The 21,697-nt window shown below is 37.9% G+C and overlaps 1 pseudogene; it reads left to right on the forward strand.

Annotated features, from left to right (window-relative positions):
- LOC131323670 (uncharacterized) overlaps positions 1-21,697 on the forward strand; it is a 105,631-nt pseudogene that overhangs the window by 11,268 nt on the left and 72,666 nt on the right.

The following is a 21,697-nucleotide window of genomic DNA, read 5'->3' on the forward strand; positions in this document are numbered from 1 at the left end:
TATATGCCGTTGTTTTATGTAGGATTGAGCTTTGGCTTCGTGTCATTATTGATTGGTGTAATTTGGATACACTCGTGCATCAATAGAAGGAAGCTAATCAAACTAAGAGAGCAATTCTTCCAACAAAACGGTGGCTTATTAATGAAACAAAAAATTTCTTCAATTGATGGAACAAGTGCGGAGTCATCAAAAATCTTTACAGCTGAAGAGCTAAAGAAAGCAACTAACAACTATGCCGAGAACCGAATACTTGGGCGTGGTGGATATGGTGTGGTTTACAAGGGAATTTTACCAGACCAACGTGTAGTCGCCATCAAGAAGTCCAAAGTAATGGATGCGAACCAAGTAGAGCAGTTTATCAATGAGTTGGTGATAGTAACACAAGTTAACCATAGGAATGTTGTGAAGCTCTTGGGGTGTTGTTTCGAATCAGAGGTTCCCGAGCTTGTTTATGAGTATATACCAAATGGCACGCTATTCCAACATATTCATAAGCCATTATCTTGGTTAACATTGGAGCATCGATTGAGAATAGCGGTAGAAGCAGCTAGTGCACTTTCCTATCTTCACTCTGCCGCATCCATTCCGATCATTCATAGAGATGTTAAGTCTGCCAACATATTGCTAGACGCTAATTACGTGGCAAAAATGGCAGATTTTGGTGCTTCAAGATTAATCCCCTTGGACCAAACTGAAGTAACTACATTAGTACAAGGGACCTTAGGTTATTTGGATCCCGAGTACTTCTACACTAGTCAGTTAAACGAGAAAAGTGATGTTTACAGTTTCGGAGTGGTTCTAGCAGAATTACTGACTGGAAAAAGGCCTATTTGTTTGGAGAGGTCTCTAGATGAAAGGAATTTGGCGACCTACTTCCTTGTGTCGATGAAGGAAAATAGGTTGTACCAAATTTTAGAGCCACGGGTGGCGAAGGAAGGGACCTTGGATCAACTCCAAGCAATTGGGGAGCTTGTGAAGAGGTGTCTTTGTGTGAAAAGTGAAGAGAGGCCTGCAATGAAAGAAGTGGTTGTGGAATTAGAAAGTTTAAGGAAGTACAGAAAGGATCCATGGATTAATCAACAAAGTCATGAAGAGAGTGAAAGTTTCCTGAGTGACAAAGCACCAACAGACATTTATGCTTTCTCAATAGGTCCTTCTACTGGTGACATATCTGGGCAATATAGTTTCGGTAGCAGCTCGACATTTCCGCTTAGTAAGTCGTTCTACTAGCGGTTTGACATCTTGTGCAATAGGCATACGAAGGTAATGTGTCGGGGCTTTCTAATAGCATTATGGTGTCCTATAGACAAAAATATTGCTTTGCAAATTAAATACGCAGTGGTCAAATGTGAAAGTAGATTGCTCTCCGTTTGGGTCTGAGTTGTTAATTTGTAATAAGGTGAAGATCTTGTTTGTTCATGTTGTGGTTAGTTAATTCATTTTCCGGGTCTGGCTCATGACTTCCTATTTTCTAGTTAATTATGGTCTTGTGATGGTGTTTTATAGAATGTAGTCTCTTTTGTTGCAAGTCAACTCCCATCATAAGTCTATAAATTCGTTGAATTTGAATAATACAAAGGCCCTGGTGTTTCATTTCGAAAGAAAGATTCTTGTACATGAGTGACGGTATTTTTTTTGTTATCGGGAAAAAAATTTTATTAAAGAAAAATTTAACTAAGGGTACTTTAAGTAACCAAAGCTTTGATTACCCTAGTGGTGGTACTCTTGCGGTGTCATTTGTTATGTCAAGGGTTCGAGCCATGGTATCCACACTTACTCAAAAAAGGGTACTTCAAGTTAGGAGAGATGGAAGGGAAATCCACCAACGGTCGAATAAAAATAAAAAAATGGACAAAGCCCTAACAGCCCAAGGGCCAAGCCCAAACAAGGGCAAGGCCCAAACTAAACACCTGATGGGCCACCCCAAACCCAAAAAGAAAAATGTCCTAATTATATATGATCTTATTGTGGTTAACTAGAAATATAATTTTTCGCCATTACAATTAACTAGGTGCCTCCACTAAGATGCATTCTTGGATCCGTCCCTACACGGACCCCCTTTCGGCCTAAATACTTGGCTTGAAAATATATACCTAAGAAGGTACCATGTAGCCCTAAGTGGGTGTCAATATACCACGTGAGACTTTAATTAGCTCACAACCAATATGGGACTAAACACTCTCAAATTCTCAAATCCGGGTAATGACATACGCATTGCTCGCGCCTAACCAAACTAAGCCCACTCCTCACATACGCATTACCCCATCGACTGGTACTATCGATCTTTTGTGACCAGTCAATAAGGGGTTTTATCACGACTTTAATCTAATTTTCTGCTTCTCGACAATAAAATAAAATTACTATGAATTAATTGAGATCTACGTACGGCCATGAGTTATCAAATGGATTATGTACAGTGTCATGACGCCATGACGTACCGTATGTGTATAATCTGATGGAATGATGAAGCATGGTTTGTGATGAAAGATTTGTGAGATCAATAAAATTCTCAAAGCTACCAATTGGCAATGGTATTGGATTTTCTAGGTATTATTACTGTTACATAAGCTAACATGCATCTGGTTTTGAGCTCTTCTTAGGCGGTAATTAATCCACCAAAAGTCATCTTATAAGCAGTCAATCCATCGGAATATTTGTTTGGCAATATATCGTTTATAATTGGACTTTAATTTTGGCACTCTAAAAATTGATGGAGAGGCTCCAAAACTGAACTATATATGTTGATACATAAAACGACGTTGTTTCGAAGCCGTTCCATCAATTTTTAGAGTGCTAATCGTAAACACCCCCTCATCTGTGGAACGCTATCACTTAAACCCCGTCATCTTCAAAAGTGGTCAAGGAGAGACCCCTCCATCTATCAACCGTTATCACTTAAAACTCCTTCCCTCACACTTCCATCCATCATTTGTATGGGAAATGGTCACATGACACCCATGTGGCATAGTACAGTGTTTACATCCCAAATGTGCCCTCCATTTTGGAGAAAACGTTTTCTTTCTTCCATTCAATACTTTGTATTGCAAAGATTCTAATCTCTTGTACTCAAATGCTTGAAAGCTATTTTGGAACCAATGCAGAAAGGGAAATATTAGAATTAGAAGTAGTGATTTCATCGTGCAAGTATAGTGCCTTGTTTGGATAGTGTTTTAAAAAAATTTGAGTTTGGTTTTTGGATAATGAATGGAAAGAGAAATTAGGGTAATAATTGGAGATAAGGGTAATAAGTGGAGATAAAGAGAGAAATGAAAATAATAATTGAAGAGTGAATAGAGAAATGAAAATAATGATTGGAAGTATGGGTAATGAGTATTTTTTGAGTTGAATTTTTTTTCTTCAAAATAATATCCAAACAAGGGGTAAAGTTGCATAAATATGAAAATTCTTGTGCCCCTGAATAAACTTTCGTAAACATCAAAAACAAGGTCATCAAAATTTTTAGTGATTTTCTTTATCTAATAGAAAATAATTAAATACTTCCTCCATCCCATATTATTTATCCTTTCAGCGATAGTGCCAGTTTCAGACTGAACAATAAAATATTCCATGCGTAATCTTTCAAGTTTTCATAGTAAATGCTTATCATAGGCCACCCATCAAGTGTTGTACAGATTTACTCGGCATACATATTAGAAAGCTTCAGGTCCATAAACTATTGTAGAAGGAAACTATGACCAAAAAAAAAAAATTCAACTGAGCAACAAATAAAGGTCAATTTGCATTTACAAAGACGAAAAAATAAAAGCCCCAAATGTACAATGTGAAACAAAACAAGTATACCATAACCCTTACCTGCAGTACTCTCCAACATCACTAATAAATCACAAATTAATAAAATAAGAAGTCCTAAATCAGGGCGGAACTAGGATTTCCAAGGTGGGGGCCGAACTATATGAACAACAAGATTTTAAAATTACAAGATTCAGGAATCTAAAGGATTTAAATGTCTAAATAACACCAAATAAAAAACACAATATCTAGGTGTTTTTTATGTTGTTAATATTGGTCAATTTTCTGTAGGGGACAATCCTAATCGCCATTTATACCACCTGTGCCAAACACCCCAAGTGACTCGAAATAATTTTTCTATTTTCTTCCATTCCACCACTGTATTGCATGATGATTGGAGCCATTGGATTATACATTTAAACAATCAAATACCCGAAAAATTCATCCGTCGTCGAAAATCTCTCTTCCCTATATTCTAATTGTGCTAATGAAAGACTTTGTCCAAATTGTGCTAATGAAAGACTTTGTCCAAAAGTAGTCAATAATTGGAAGGCATATTTTATGTATGGAGATAGAGTCACAGTACTTAATAAATAACTCATCAACATTCTTTGTGATAACTTTGAACCGTTGTTAGGTATTCAGGACCAAATGTCAACCATTGAATTCAATAATTTCTACACATTTCTACCCTAGTGTATACATAGTTTTTTTTTTTCAAAATGATAAGAGCTTCGTCAAAAGAAACACAAGTACATAAAATAATAATCACTAAAACGTAGCATATATCCATCATTAATCAAAGGACTAGAAAGCTGCAAATAAGATTAGTCTTCCAGGTAATACCCAAACCACTACTATCTGTCCTAGCCAAAGAATGGACCACCCTACTCACAGTTCTACATACAATACAGAACTCGATCACACTAATAAAAGAAAACCCTAACACCTGAAGTGCAACGAGGCTACCAAGCCAATCAATTTGATTAGCCATTGGTCAACCACCGCTATTGCCTTCCTTTGTTAGAGATCGAACCATAACCTCCACCGTGGCTGAAATTTGAAACAGCACCTCAATGATGAAGAAGATGCCGAGAGAAAGAAAATGAAGAAAAATCATTAAGAAACTCTCAGATTTGAGATCGAGAGAGAAAATCCTTAATAAAAAGTATGAGTTATTAATTGAAAGGGATAGAAGCCATAAATGAGGAGGAAGGGAAACACCCATCAAAGGTAAAGCCTTCCCCCACCACTGCACGAGGCGGTGAAAACCCTAGTAGAGGAAGAGGAAGGAAGAGCCATGCCTAGGATTTTTTTTAGAGGGAGACTGAGTTTCTCCCATAATAGTTAATCAGTGAAGTAATCTATAATTGGCGAGCAATGACAATTGATTTATAAGCTTATATGTTTCTTGTTTATGTTTTTTGGTTGGTTTCTCGCCAACTTCTTCCTCCTTTGGTAGCGGGTGGCATATGATTATCCTCGATCTAGGTGTTAATATAATTGGGATGTAGGTCGTTGATTGTGATGCCTTCTATCCCCGTTTCCTTTTAATCTTTGTATCTTTGATTCGTTGAAAAAAAACCTAACACCTGAAGCATGCAAGGAGGCCGCCAAACCAATCGATTTGATTCGCCATTTGATTGACCGGCACCGCTGTTGCCTTCCTTTGTTAGAGAACCATTAGCTCCATTGTGGCTGAAATCTAGACCGACACCTCAATGATGAAGGAGAAGCCGAGAGAAAGAAAATGAGGAGAAATCACGAAGAAACTCTTAGATTATTTGAGATCGAGAGAGAAAATCCTCACTAAAAAGTATGAGCTTTTGAAAGCGATAGAAGCCGTAAGGAGGAAGGAAAATACCCATCAAGGGTAAAGCCCTCCCTTCCCACCACTGCACAAGGGTGGTGAAAACCTTAGGAGAGGAAGGGAAAGGAAGAGAGGTGGCTAGGGTGTTTTTTGTAGAGGGAGATGCTCTGAGTTTCTCCCCTAATTAACAGTTAATCAGTGAAGTAATAATCTCCAATTGGCGAGCAATAACAATTTTTTTTCCTCTTTTGATCGGTGATTTATAAGTGTATATATTTTCTGTATAGATCAAATCACTGGACTTAATTTAGGTATATTTGAATAAATATAATCAAATGAAAATAACTTAGGAATAATTTTTTTGGTCAAACAGAAATACAATAACTCAGGAATATTACCTGCAAAGGGTGGTTTCCATTGAATTAGTCGACGGTTGCGTCCTTGTACTAAACTAACATTTATTTTTCTATATGGAGAGATTCATAGCTAGCATTCCACTTGTATTTAAATAATATTCTTTGGTATTTATTATGCAGATAGAGAGACACATGAATTGATCATTCCGTTATAGTGCATTCAAATCCAACTAATTCCAACACTCTGTAGCTATCATTGAACATGTATCTCCATCTACTCCTCTTGGTTTTTTCATGGCTCCTCCTATTAGCACAACCCACGCTAGGAAAAAACATAACCGCTAACATCGCCAACGTAACCTCCAGAAGCTTCCTCGGCACCAAGCCCGGCTGCCAACCTAAATGCGGAAACCTAAGCGTCCCTTACCCATTCGGCATAGGGGCTGCTTGCTCCTTCGATTCGAACTTCACAATCAACTGCAGCACTTCAAAGCCCTTCTTGGGCGGCCTCGAGGTCCTGTCCATCACACCAACCCAAGTCTGGGTCCAAAACGCTGTCGCTTCACAGTGCTACAACCAGAACGGGGCCGTGGCCAATGATTCTGGGACCGCTGTCTGGCCCAATCAGTTGGCCTTGCCATACACATTTTCGGACATGTCGAATAAGTTCACGGTCGTCGGCTGCGATAGCTTTGGCCAGCTCTTGGGTCAAAGTCAAGCCGGGTTCCTCAGTAGTGGATGTGGGTCTCAATGCTGGTCCAGTACGGGCTTGATTGATGCAAATTGTACCGGTATTGGTTGCTGCCAAACCGATATTCCAAAGGGGCTGACGTCATACGTGCTTTACCTTTCTAGCTTCGACAATCAGACAGGGGTATGGAGTTGTGTATTCGTTTATTTTTTTCTTTTTTTAATACAGATGAAAAATAATTAACAAAATCATTACAAAAATTCACTTAATTACCGTCATGCAATACTCCAATTTCATCGACGTACAACTAAAACTTATGATCCGGATCCTCTGTGAGGATCTTGTGAGGTTTTCGTTGTGGAATTGATAACACATCAAAATGAGAGATCTAATAGTCCACAATAGTCCTCCTAATATATATTTTTTTTTAAAAACACTACGCCGTTTTAGAGGACAAAAAACTAATGGAATGAAAACCCCCCAACCGGCGCTGATTGTGATTCTTTGTGTCATCTTTTTTTCCATTAGTTTGGATATATAAGTGAAGTGAATTGAAACGTCACTTTATCAAAACTCAAGGTCTAGTTTTGCAAGTGGAGTGGAGTGCAGATGGTGCCTCCCTTATATTCCCATGAACATGGGCATGGTTTGTTTTCCGTAAGTATTCATCCTCCTCCCCAAATCCCCTAGGATAGATTAGATTAGAATTAACAAATGACTAAAAAAAGGTCTAGTTTGGATATAAAAAAAACTCTAGCACTAGTTTGGAAAAATAAGTGAATTGACTTTTTTTTTCTTATTTAATTAATTTTTTGTTGCATTTGTTAGTTTCATGTCAAATGTTTGTGAATAATTAGTGCTGTGTTTTGATGGATTTTTGAGGATTTTTTGAGTTTGGTATTTTGGGTAATGAGTCGAGAGAGAAATATGGTAATAATTGAAAATAGAGGTAATGAATGGAAATAAATAAGAATAATGATTGGAGGATGGAGAGAGAAATGAGAGTAATGATTGAAAGTAGATGTAATAGATGTTTTTTGAGTTGAATTTTTTTTTTCTCTTGACGCCTCGTGCTTTGAATCCTTTGAATCTTTGTAATTTGTTTCCAAAAATTAATAAGTTTTTATTAGCTATTCAAAAATAATAATTGATGAGCTACGCATTTTTTACTTTTGCAACGCAGCAGCCGATAAGATGTAGCTGATAAAATATTATTTTAAAATTTATAGACCTTTTTCTGTATTTTTTTGGAATCCGAAATGAGCCCAACAAAAGATGTAGTGGATGTGTAGTGGATGAATGGTAGTGTATGTAGCATTTCTCTTTCTCTTGATTCGTAGGGGTGAAACTGTATAGTTGAGCAAGTTCACACCTACAAATCAAAAAATAATACTTACCGATATCCGTTAGAGCTGATTTTTTATAGGACCCCATAAAATATTATTCTAAAATTTATGGACATTTTTCTGTATTTTTTTGAGACCCGAAATGAGTCCTACAAAGAAATGTAGTGGATGAATGATAGTGTATGTAACATCTCTCATTCTTATGAGCTTAACTTAAATTTGAGAATTTTGTCCTTATTTGAATTTTTTTTGCATTTGTTAGTTTTGTGCCAATTTTTTTTGGATTATTAATTCGTCTCGACGAGATTAAGCTAATAAGTTTGGCGCAAAACTAACAAATGCGAAAAAAATTCAAATAAAGACAAAATTCTTAGATTTAAGTTAAATTCATAAGAATGCAGCCTAGATGTATAGGTGGAAAGCAATGAAAGTAGAGTTTCTAGCGGTCCGGTCCGGTCCGGTTCGGATTCCTAGGAATCTGATGACCGAACTGTTAGTTACGGTTTTTACAAAATAAAATTAGTGTCGAGACCAAAAGTCCTATGGTTCGGTTCTAATCCAATTTGTGACTCGCGGATCAGTTACGATTTCGTCCACGGATTTTAACAAAAATAAAGTTCAAGCATATATCTCACACTAAAAGGGAAGAATGTTACATTCAAAATTAAGATTAACACCAGCCACCAGAAAGTATTTATTACTTTGAAGAAATGGAGAGAAAGAGAAGGAGGAGTAGGAGGAGGAAGAAGTATGAACATTGAGGTGGTGATTGCTTGACCGATTCATAGACCTAAAATAATGGGTTGTCCTAAGCGTAGGACTGAAATCGACGTAGCACAATATCCGGTAAGTCCGGAGTCGAATCCACAGAGACGGTGATATGTGCTGACTAAAAACTCGAGTTGTTATTGATTAAATTGGCTTTTAGGTAGCCACTCCTTGTCGTTTCGATTGAGATTAATTAAAACCTAGAAATTAATTGTATTTTTCAAAGAATTAAAAGAAAGGTACGGTCGTAGGGTTCAAAGCACTCGCAACTGACCCCGACTTGTTTGCTCCAATCGGTGTTTTTTAGAACGTTTGATTTTAGACTGAAAATGTCACGCCCTGCCCCACAAATGGCACCCAAAGTGGGCCCAAGTCGGTGCGATCACGTGACATTCCACACAGAAGACCAAACCACACCTCATAATCTGTCAGAAATAAACACCGAGCGAAAAACTTATCACTTTAACATAAAAATGAGTCAACGTATTGACTAACCAACCATGACCTCGCACAACTAAGCAACATCTACATTATAATACTATAAAAATTATATACTTCAACGCATCAACCGACGACTTATTTATAACTTGAACAAATCAACTACTTACAATAAGCTCGACCATCCACAACGTCCAAGGCTAACTTCAAATGAAACATCAGTCATCGATCAAACTTAATTATAATCTATACAATTTAAAAGTTTTATCTATCCTTAGCTACAACTCCTTACAAATTAAGTTTTGCACCAGCTAAGACACTTTACAACAACGTAACCAAAATCCCACCCGACGCCAGCAAAACGCCTCAACACGACGACTGATAGTGGACCCACTTTAATCAACCTACTATCTGGCAGACCAAAAGGAAAGCCAGAGTGTGTGAGATATAAAAATGTTCAACATAATATCACAATACCCGAAGGAATATCAACATGAATACACATCACCAACGTAACTGAAACACTCAAATGTATACAATAGTTATAATCACCACATTTTTCAAACACAGCAGTATTATCCAATAAATAACCACTCAACAATAACTGAATCAACAACAGCATGAATATAAATCACCCAAGCATGCAGTGACACGTCTGCCACATTCCCATGTATCCAAGGCATTGTGTCCCGCAAACCATGCTCTCAACCTTCGTTAATCAGACGGAATGACATACGACATGGCGTGACTCACTCCACAATCTTTTCACGGGTACAATCAACATACAACAAGCATGCATACTATTAGCTAAAACAACATATAATATGATATACAATCTGCACCACATATATTCATATCAATAGCTAAACCTCGATTAGTATGATATCATTGATATACAATCACCTCCACTGCATTATCTACATAACGATAATCATATCAAAAGCTAAAACATCATTAGCAAGATATATACTTATCACCACAGCAATATCTTATTGAGAAGAACCATATCAGACACACTCACTTTTGTATCGACTGAGATACGCCAAACTTATGGTTTTGGCACCTCCCATTTTACCAGCTCATTACCTAGTCACAAGCTAACTCCTATTAGCATATGAATCCCTTTGAATGTTTAACTAAATATATGATACACCTCATAATATATTTATCATACTAACAAGTGTCAAAAAGGTTAACAAGACCACCAACATCTCCTAAACCATTTAACAACCATTTGATACCAAATTATAAAACTAATAAGGTTTTAGACGATACTCAACGAATACAAATATGTCCATCTTAAGGTTTAGAAGTGCCCCCAATCAAACGTAAGAGTATAAATATAACATAACTCTTAAAATCAATTTGAAAACCATAACCATCCTATCGTATTCTGACCATAACTTCCTACTTGTTTAAACTTAGGTCATGAGACTACCACCTTTAGAAAGTACACTTTCGGTACATGAATTTTAATATAAAATTTGTTAAAAACGGTGTCCGGGCGATAAAGTTATACTCGTCCAAAATTACACAAAAATCTGTCCAAACAGATTCTGCGCGTCTATCAACTTCAAATCAAAAATTGATTTAACCTGATACAAACTAAGCCACAACCTTCACATATTCCAAAAAGACATATAAGTCTAGTTTCAGAATCAACAACCCGTGCGCTAACCCGATACCCGAGTTAAAAGATATGATTATTTTTTCAAAATGTGTCAGTGCAGCAAATACAAAACTCAGCAGAGACATACCAACTTGTAAAATCTACTAAACTTAGAATATGCATCTAATAAACCTCAAATTTGGTACACACCATTACCACACACCAACGTTCATCCCTGATTTTTCACAATGAAGAAACCTAGTCAAAATCACCTGCAAACTCAGATATTTTGTACAGCGAAGTATAATTTCCAGTAGAACAGTCTGTATTTGAAAATTCATTAAAAATCGAATACTTAATATTTTTTAATAATTCCAATGTCAAAATATCACCAACTTATCAATCTTTCAGACTCATAAGGACCCATAATCAGGAGGATTGCTAAACTATAAAAAAATTGATAAAAGACGCAACTCTGTAAGCTGTCTGCAAAAAAAAAAAAAAAGGATCTTGACCACAATTAGGTTTATGATTTTTATTTTTTTCTACATCTCTCAAAAAAATTCTGAAAATTTAACACGATATAATAGACACACTAATGAACCTTCGATAAAAAATATCAGATATTTAAAAGCTTTCTAGATACCTTGAATAATTTCATAAAGAACAGACCATAATCTCTGGTCTCCGCTTCCTTCTCTTCTGCCACCTCTCTCTCTCTCTCCCCTCTTCTCTTCTGCTGCATCTCTCTCTCTCTAGGTAAAAACAAGATATGTATGGAGAAATATAAATATCCCCAGGATATTTTGCTATATAAGGGCAAAGTATAATTTATCACATATAAGCGAAACCACATCCTAACTTATATTCTAATCACAAATCACACACAGGACCCTCGCAAGTTTTATTGTTTACGATTTAAACCCCTAAAACACATAGTTCAATTAAAAGTAATTGCAATACCGAAATATCTGGAATGGGTATTACAGAAAAAGATACCCTGTAAGATGTGAACCCATATGGTCGCCGTTTACCCATGCGCAACGGAGAATGAGTTTTGGACCTCTATTCTTCCGTTCTGGGCTCCGACGATATCCAGGTTCGTCCACTGAAAGTATTTTTACCAATCTAAAATTATTTTCTTACATTTTTTATTTCGAAATAGGAGCAAAATGCATCCGAACCGGCCACGGTGTGCTAATCACCCTGCGACCCTACCCCGATGATTACTCACTCACTATGAAGCAAAAATTGAAAGAAATCCTAACTGGAAACATGCTTCTAAATATGAAATAAACAAAAGATATGAATTAAACAAGTACCAAAGAACAACTTTATTAAAGAATGAAAATTAATACGAATTACCGACGTTTGAATAATTGAATAAAGCGTCAAAAACTAGAAAGGAACAAAACTCAGAAGAAAACTAAACAATATTCAGAACTTCCATCGTAACAAAACCTATTGAAAAATAAATATATGCCGCAGCCCCGTTCTTCGACCGTGGCCTCGTGTTGCCGCAAAAGAAACCTCGTCCCATTTATAGGAGAAGTGCCAACCTAAAAAAAACCAACAAATACTTCTTTTCTTTTTCTTTTATTCCAAACCGACTTCCACTTTTCCATTCTTGGCCCAACATTACGTCAAACCAATTGCTAACTATTGGGCCCACCAAAGTCCAAGGGCAATTGTTATTTGTTTGGTTTCAATGAACATCATCAATTCCCCGGTCAATTGAGTTGTGAATCGTTATTCCGAATTGCAACTCCACTTGATTGATTCTGAACGGCCGAATATCAAACATCGTTTAATATTTTCATTTTGCATATTCTTTTATCAAATCGTTCAAATATCTACAACACAAAAATTAAGCGTTAAAACACCAAGTAATAAAATAAATGACTTAGCAATAATAAATTTGGAGACATATATGTGAACATTTACGCGTCTATCAGCGACTTGAACGAGGAATGGAAATTAGGAAAACTGGAAAAGAAATGAACTAGTGAAACTAAACTAGGGTTATCCGTAACTTATATAAAAAAACTACGATTTATCCCCCTATATTTTATATACATCTACACTATATCCCATTATTAAGATAAGATACTAAAATTGGTAGAAAAAAGTTTTAACATTACTAACAATTAATTATATAAATACACATATATATTTATATAAAATAAATATCTCACGGTTCGGTTCGGTTCGGTCAATCCATGGTTTCGTAATGAAAATCCATGGACCGAACCGTGAGTCACGATTTTTTAATTTTTTAATCCGTATTCGGATCATTAATCCACGGACAAAATCCGAAAGGTACGGATCAATTCAGTCCGTACCGATTTTACGGTTCACCGAATTGTTTCAGCAACCCTAAATGAAAGGGGGAGAAGGAATTTAAGCTAATAAGAAAAGTCAAAATCGAAGGGCGTGGAATGCAGCCATTCAAATTTTTAAAACAAGACAAGAATTCAAGTGGTGCATTGGGTTCCAATCGCATAATCAAGTACTATGGGTACTCGGCTCACGAAATTGGGGTCCAAAAAGACCTATAGATTGCTGTACTAAAAGCTATTTTGCTCTCTCATAAACACATAGCCACAGTTGTCGTTTGACGAAATCTGTAACAAGCATAAGAACAAGACAGAAGAGAATGTCGTCTTTTCAAGTGGTTATGATCTTGAGAACAAGACCGGAAAAAAGGAGAAAACGCAGAATGAGACAAACTAGGAGTCCGATTTTGTTCATCCTCACCAAATGAAGGTTAACATTACCTTCTCTCTAATTAGTTCTTTCTAACTTGTAGGTCCCATTAAGTTTAACCGAGGTCCCATTAAGTTTAACCATAGTTACTAGTTAGCATTAAAAGCCTAAAATCATGGGAGTGATATGGCATCTTGGTATTGCATAAGAATGCAGCCTTAACTAGTTTTTTTGGTATCTAGTATGTAGTGTAAATGTATATATATGTACATCCTTAAACATCCAAGTTCTAACATGTGACACACCGTTTTCCGGTAGCCGGCGGTATTGCAGGATAGCAGGCTTCGTCCAGACGGAAGAGGGCAAGTCATGGGTTATGAGGAAAAATCCCTCCTACTTGTACAAGGCCTTTTAAAGCTGTGAGGGCGAGCCAAAGTGTATAGAAACTTCACAGTGAAGCGTGCTCATCCTGGGGTAGTCCAGGGATGGGTGACCTATTGGGAAGTCTATGGGCTTTGGGCGTCTAAAGCGAACAATATTGTACAAAATGGAGCGGGTCGTTACAAATGGTATCAAAGCCCCACCCTGGGCAAAGTGGTGGGTAGGATGCGCTTTGCTACCACGGACCCCAAGGGAGGTTGCTAGGCCTGTGCAACGAGGACGTTGCATCCCTAAGAGGGGTAGATTGTGACACCTTGCTTTCCGGTGGCCGGCGGTACTACAGGATAGCAGGCTCCGTCCGGACTGGAGAGGGCAAGTCATGGGTTATAAGGAAAGATCCCTCCTACTTGTACAAGGCCTTTTAAAGCCGTGAGGGCGGATCAAAACGCATAGAAACTTCACAGTTAAGCGCTCATCGTAGGGTAGTCCAGGGATGGGTAACGTACTGGGAAGTCTATAAGCTTTGGGCGTCCAAAGCAGACAATATTGTACAAAATTGAACGGGACGGACCCTAGGGGAGGTTGCTGAACTTGTGCAACGAGGACGTTGCATCACTAAGAGGGATAAATTGTGACACCCCGCTTTCTGGTGGTCGACGGTACTGCAAGATAGAAGACTCCGTCCGGACGGGAGGGGGCAAGTCATGGGTTATAAGGAAAAATCCCTCCTACTTATACAAGGCCTTTTAAAGCCGTGAGGGCGGACCAAAGCTCATAGGAACTTCACAGTTAAGTATTCTCATCCTGGGGTAGTCCAGGGATGGGTGACCTACTAGAAAGTCTATGGGTTTTGGACATCTAAAGCGGACAATATTGTGCAAAGATGGGCTTTGTGCAACGAGGTCGTTGCATCCCTAAGAGCGGTAGATTGTGACACCTCGCTTTCCGGTGGCCGACGGTACTGCAGGATAGCAGGCTCCGTCCGGACGGGAGGGGGCAAGTCATGGTTTATAAGAAAAAGATCCCTCCTATTTGTACAAGGCCTTTTAAAGCCGTAAGGGTGGACCGAAGCGCATAGGAAATTCACAATTAAGCATGCTCATCCTGGAGTAGTCCAGGGATGGATGACCTATTGGGAAGTTTATGAATTTTGAGCGTCCAAAGTGGATAATATTGTACAAATATGAAGCGGGTCGTACACAACACTAGCGTCCATCCTTAAACATGTATCTCCACGCACGGGTCCTCTTGTTTTTTTCAAGGCTCCTATTAGAAGAACCCACACTAGCAAAAAACATAACCGCCAACATCGCCCAAGTAACCTCCAACAGCTTTCTCGACACCAAGCCCGGCTGCCGACCTAAATGCGGAAACCCAAGCGTCCCTTACCCGTTCGGCATAGGGGCTGCCTGCTCTTTTGATCGGCCCTTTGAAATCAACTGCAGTACTTCAAAGCCCTTCATAGGCGGCCTTGAGGTCCTATCTATCTCACCAACCCAAGTCTGGGTCCGAAACGTTGTCGCTTCTAGGTGCTACGACCAGGCCGGGAATGTGACCAGTGATTTTTAGGCCTTTATCTTGTTGCCGTTGTCCTGGGGGCCGTACACGTTTTCGGACAAGGTGAATAAGTTCACGGTCGTCGGCTGCAATGACTTTGGCGAAACGGTGTGGTCTAGTCAAGATACAGGGACCCTCGTTACTGGATGTTGGGGTCCGTATGCTCCATCTCCAACAGTACGGACAAGACTGGTGTAAATTGTCCCGATATTGGTTGCTGCCAAACCGATATTCCAAAGGGGCTGAAGACGTACAACGCTTCCCTTCGTAGCTTTAACAATCATAACCAGGTTTGGACTTGTGTATGCATTTTTTTTTTTTCCTTTTTGACGACCAACACGTGAAAAATAATTAACTAATCAAACCGAGCTTTATGTCCCAATTACTTAGGATCGGCTATATGAATTATTTTTCTCTATTGAACACTGTCAATACCACTTGTATAATTAACTAAATCATTAAAATAATTCAATTAATTACCACAAGATATTCGGTACTCCAACCACAGTGCAGTACTCCAATTTCATCCACGTACAACCAGTGGCATAGCCAGAAATCTATATAAGTGATGGCATCTTCAAACACATTTCAACCAAAAAAATTCGAAGAAATTAAATAGGCACCCTAATTTCTAGACTTGTTTAGGTGCCCATGCTAGAGATTTTAAATACTTATGTTTCTATTATCAAAATACCTTGTTGCCCCATTATACCTCGATCCATATATATATTCTACCAAATATTTTTAATTTTCGATAATATAGGGACAGAGATACCAGTTCTATATAATCTTAAAACATAATTTGTCCTATTAGACAGGGACGTCTATCGCCCATTTCAAACAGAATTTTTAATTCTGACTTATCTCTTCCAATCCCCAAACTGTGATATCCCGAATCTAATTTTCAAACATGACAAAAATTATAAACATGGCAAGTTTTAAGAAGTGTAGGTTTCGATCGAGATAGATGAACAAAACATGATCTACTCACAAACATGACAAAAATCGGAAAACACGACACCTAAACTGAAACCATTAAAATTTCTAAAGATCACAAATACACAAAGGAGGAGGGAAAAGTATACTCGGATAAGGGGTTCAGAGAGCTCCATTTCATTCGAACTCTGTAGTTGTGCGTCTGACAAGTCGGGAACCAACAAAGTTCAATCCAAGCCATTCCCGTTCAATTAACCATGATTTAGTTGAATTTTGTGAATCGAATGTTGATACTCCTATCTAGTAAGTGTGTTGTTTCTTATGGGTCGAATGTTGATTTTTCAGAATTTGTCATGAATACGTATCGTAAAATCGAAATGCGCATACTGAAATCATGACAAAATTTGTGCAGATCACCATGAAATAGAAAAAAAAAAATACATGAATACATACCGCAGAATCGTGCCGACAAAACTACAGTAAATCGAAATCATGTCAAATTTTGGAGAAATCGAAACACACCTACTGAATTTGTCACAAAATTTGTGGAATCACCAATTATCATGAATACATATTGTAAAATCTTCTCTACGAAGCTACAATAAACAAAAATCATGACAAAATTTGGAGAAATAGAAACAAACATACCGAAACCATGACAACAAATCGGAAAAATCGCCATAAAACAAACAAAACTGTAATAGTGGGTAAGAAATTGCAACTTACTAAGTCTAGCCATTGTTGATCACTGATATGTCACCGCCTAAGATTTTCCAACTGAGTTTGACGAAAGAAATGGATTCTGATTCGTTGGGTTTGGGTAGTTTTAAAATTTACGGGCCGACCAACTCACGAAAGGGGATGAATGTAGATCACCGATGGGAGGAGGGAACGGGACTAGCCGTTTCGGTTTCCCCTTTCTTGGTTTTTTCTGTTTTGAATGATAAGGAAGGTGGGACGTGTTTTTTTTTTTTGTTTTGGATGATGGGACCTTTCCTGTATAATGGGATGTATTTAGTTCCTCATCTCTTGTGCAATCCCCAATTTTAGTTAAAACAAGACTTCCCCCAAACTTTCTTGGACGGTAGTTACGGGATATAATCCCTTTACAATCTATTTAATTAAAAAAGGTAGTAAAACAATTATTAAGGGTGAAATGTGTAAAATTTAAATTTCCGGATGATCAACATAAATTTTTAAACCCATTAGAATTTGGACTTAAATAATTCTATAGGGCAGAACCCCTATTTAAGTGCCCCAAAATTTGTACTAAGCACCGTTAGAGTAATTATAAGTTCTGTCAGGATCAACCGGAGAGGGGGCTGTCCGGACAGCCCCAGTATGGGCCCCCTTCGTGCATTTTTTTGAAAAATTCGAACCGTATATCTTATAGGGCCCGCAAAATAATGTATTTACTCAAAAATTTAACTTGTCCGTACATCGATATGTATGTCAAAAGTTGAGTTTATACATGGAAAAATGGACGACCGTTAGAGTAATGATAAGTTCTTTGTTTTGTTAAGTAAAAAATATACTTACAGAGTAGAGTTTGCATATATATATATATATCACGTATATATAGGAGTAGAACGTAATTAGTTGGAAATATGGACCACAATAGGTTTTCCTGGTTGGCTGGGTATGAGAAAGCAACGAAACATTTCAAATTTTGGAGCCACTGAAAGTTTTGTGCGGCCGTTAACTTCTGGACCTCGGAATTAGCTGACGTGCGCACAAATTGATCCGAACATCTGATTATAAAAAATGACATATACATTTTCCAGAAAGCAAAAAAAAGAAAAGAAAAGGGGAATTGTGTACGGCGGGAGGGCCCTATTTTTTTCGGGCCATGCGAAAAGGTGTAAATTGGGTTGTGTCGACATGGGAACACCACGTTAGGCATGGCAAGGAGAGAGCACTTATACGCGGGTGAGGTTAGGCTGTCGTTTTGGAGCACGTGGAACGGACATGGTAAAGCACGAGAACGAGCATGGAAACGGGCATGGGTATGGATTCATTCTTTCGATTTATGTATAAATTAGACAGACACGTTAAAATTTGGAGGTTCCATCCTTTCGAAGAGAAGTTGCACTGTTTTCTCCTTTTTCCATTCTTGTTCTTTAAGATAATAACAACCTGAAAAGTCATTCTCTTCTGTTTTGTTCTTATGCTTGTGACAGGTTTCGTCACAAGGCAAATGTGGCTATGCTTTTGTGGGAGAGCAGGACAGCTTTCATTACATCAATCTATCAAATTTTTCGGACCCCAACTTCGTGAACCGAGTACCCATAGTACTTGATTTTGCGATTGGAAATCAGAGTTGTGCTGTAGCCAATAACTCAAATGCATATTTGTGCAACCCGAATAATACTTTGTGTATTGATAATACGGATAGTTCTGGCTATGGAGGATATCTTTGCAGTTGCGAAATTGGTTACGAGGGCAATCCTTATCTCAGTCCTGGATGCACAGGTTTGTTGTTGGCTATGCTGTTTTTGTTTTTCCAACTCATAATGCTATATGCTAAACACATAAGTTAAAAAAAAAAAAAAAAGAAGACCCAGAGATTAGCGTACCAATTAATGTACCAATTAATATATTTCTTAATGATTGATTGGCAGATATTGACGAATGCGAAGATCCCAACCTTAATGACTGTGATGGAAATGCAAAGTGCACGAATACTCCAGGAACTTTTAGTTGTTCTTGTGATCGTCATTTCTCTGGCGATGGAAGAAGCGACGGAAGTGGGTGCACTCGTCAGGCCTCACTAATCCCAGCGATTCTAGGTACGCATGTAGTACATAATACGTGCTTCGAATCCAATTCTCTGTTGGTTATTAATGTCATGCACAATATGGTTGCTCGTTTAACATATATATAGCAGTTAATTATCATAAGTATTTTTGATAGAGTTATAAAGCAATCACGCCATTCAGACTCTGAAGAGCTGTCATAATCTAAACTAACATCTCCAACACAGATGTGCAGCTCAAGTTCCTCTCCCTTGACATTTGTGTTGGAATCTTCAAAATGTTTATCATACACCTGTTTACCAATATTTTATTTCTCCGGAGCGACTCGATAGAGAAAGGAAACAAAGGCAACAACAAAACAAAAAGGGCGATGTGGCTTGTCTCCAAAGGTGAACCCATAATTCCTCGCCGTATTTCAGGACTTCATCAGATGTGAAATGACAGTCGAGTCAAATGAGAAATTGGTAATAAGAAAGAAACGTGTCGACACATAAAAGAAAATCGTTGATGCAAGGCATGCCGATCTTCAAGAACGAAATCAACACAAGAAGTGAGAGAGAATCTAATTTACAAGTTGAAGAAGAATGGAAGAGATTTTTCCATCAATCTTCAACGATTGATCTATCGCCATGAGCGATACATCGAAGATCTTCGGCGTTGAACAAGGAAGCTTGACTGAGAATCGATAGGTATAGGTACTGGATTTTGGTGGTACCGATACTGGAGGTATCGGTACTGGATTTTTGTGGTACAGGTACTAGAGGTACAAGTACTGGGTTTTTGTGGTATAGGCACCTCCTTGGCAATTTTGAGCTTTATTTGGTTCTTCAGTCTTGCTTGCCCTTTGGCCTTCTGATGTCTCGCACACCCTCCAAAACTACTTTTCATCATTCTTGGGACTCAGTGACGGAGTGCCATGTGGCCTCGGGTGTATGGATACCTTTGGAAGTAATCCATGACGTTAAAACGCGTCTTATTCACACCATTAACCTGGAACTCAAAAGCACAACATGACAAAATTAACAAAATCAAATAAGTTATGCGCGTGTGTGTGACAAAAATAAGAGAGATAAACCAATTAGTTACACTATTGAGGGCTTAACGGAGAGAGAGATAGAGAAAGTGAACACGGAAAGAGAGAGATAGAGTGTGTGGGTGTACGTGCATGTCGGACAAGTGAGCAAAGAGAGAAAGAAATATGCGGAAAACGGGTGAAAGGCTATTGTGTGCATTTTTGCACAAGGACCTAGTAAAACATAATCTACTAAGGTAGGACCGGCTAGGAAGAACCCCTTGAATTAAGAGATGCACATATTAATATGAAGTGGGATAATTGTTTCTAATTGGAGTAAGAGAATAGGTAAAGATTAGGCCTTGCCCAAGTTTACATAGTAGAGAGAGTGAGATAAAAAAAAAAGGAAGTGGGTAACCAGAACTCCGTGTCTGGCCGGTCTCATCCGAACCATTGGAAGAGCCAACCACCCCTTCGTCTAGCGCCGCATGCATTTCTTTGTAAGTAGAGTGGTAATGAAGTTCTGCTGGAGAGAAAGCACCACTCTTGTATCCACAAATTCTACGCTTTTGATTTGAATTTTCTTCCAAAAGAACTGCTCCCCAATATAGATCAGAGGCATCTGTCTGAAGGACTCTCTTCCCATCTGAAGGTATGGTTAATGGAGGAAGAGTTTGGCTATGGCTTTGAGGTCTTTTACAGCTTTGGTACAAAGGGCTGACCAAGGAGGAGGGATTTTCTTTAGTAGAGCTGAGAGAGGAGTTTGGTATTGAGCAAGGTTGAGAATGAAATCAGCCATATAGTTAACAATTCCAAAGAACTGTTGAATAGATGATGCGGCGAAGAGTAGGTCAAATCCACACTTGTTTGTAACTCAAGTCCGGCCCTAAAACTTCCTGTAAACCTGTGTACTTATGTACTTGTAAGCTCAACACACTACTACAATAGTATATAAAGGTCACATTAAGGAGGTTCATAAAGATCATGGTTTTAGTAAAAGCGTAATAAATTTTTATATGCTAAATTTTTAATTTCAATTTAAGTCAAAGCTACAAAAAGTGGCACTTAATATATTTTATCTTAGTTCTTTAAAAATTGTGATTGTAGATAAAAGACCTCACTCTTATAGCAAGATAAAAGACTGAAGCCAATCTTGGGCATAAACCAACTGGGCCATCGATCGCCTAGAGCCACGTACACTAGTTTTGGGCCCAATAACAGGCCCGAAAATATTGGTATACCGTATACATTAAATATTTTATATTTTATGCACAGTACTAATACAATATTGTCGTCCAACGGTAAGTTATATATATGGCTTTCATAAAATAGGTCGCGTTTTCGAGTCTTGAATTTTTCAACTTATATACATTTATATACTGTAAAACGGGTCATTTACCTTATTTTTCCTGTGGTATATACATAACTATATAAAAGGAGTTAGAAAGTAAATAAACATACATACGCGCATAAAAAAAGAACGTACATATATTAAGGCCCTGGATTACTATTTCATCTTTATTCAAAAAAATTTAATTTTTACTTTTTTATTTATTTTTCGTGGATTATTGATTTGTCTCA

This window comes from Rhododendron vialii, chromosome 4a, assembly GCF_030253575.1.
Source record: "Rhododendron vialii isolate Sample 1 chromosome 4a, ASM3025357v1".
Classification (NCBI taxonomy): domain Eukaryota; kingdom Viridiplantae; phylum Streptophyta; class Magnoliopsida; order Ericales; family Ericaceae; genus Rhododendron; species Rhododendron vialii.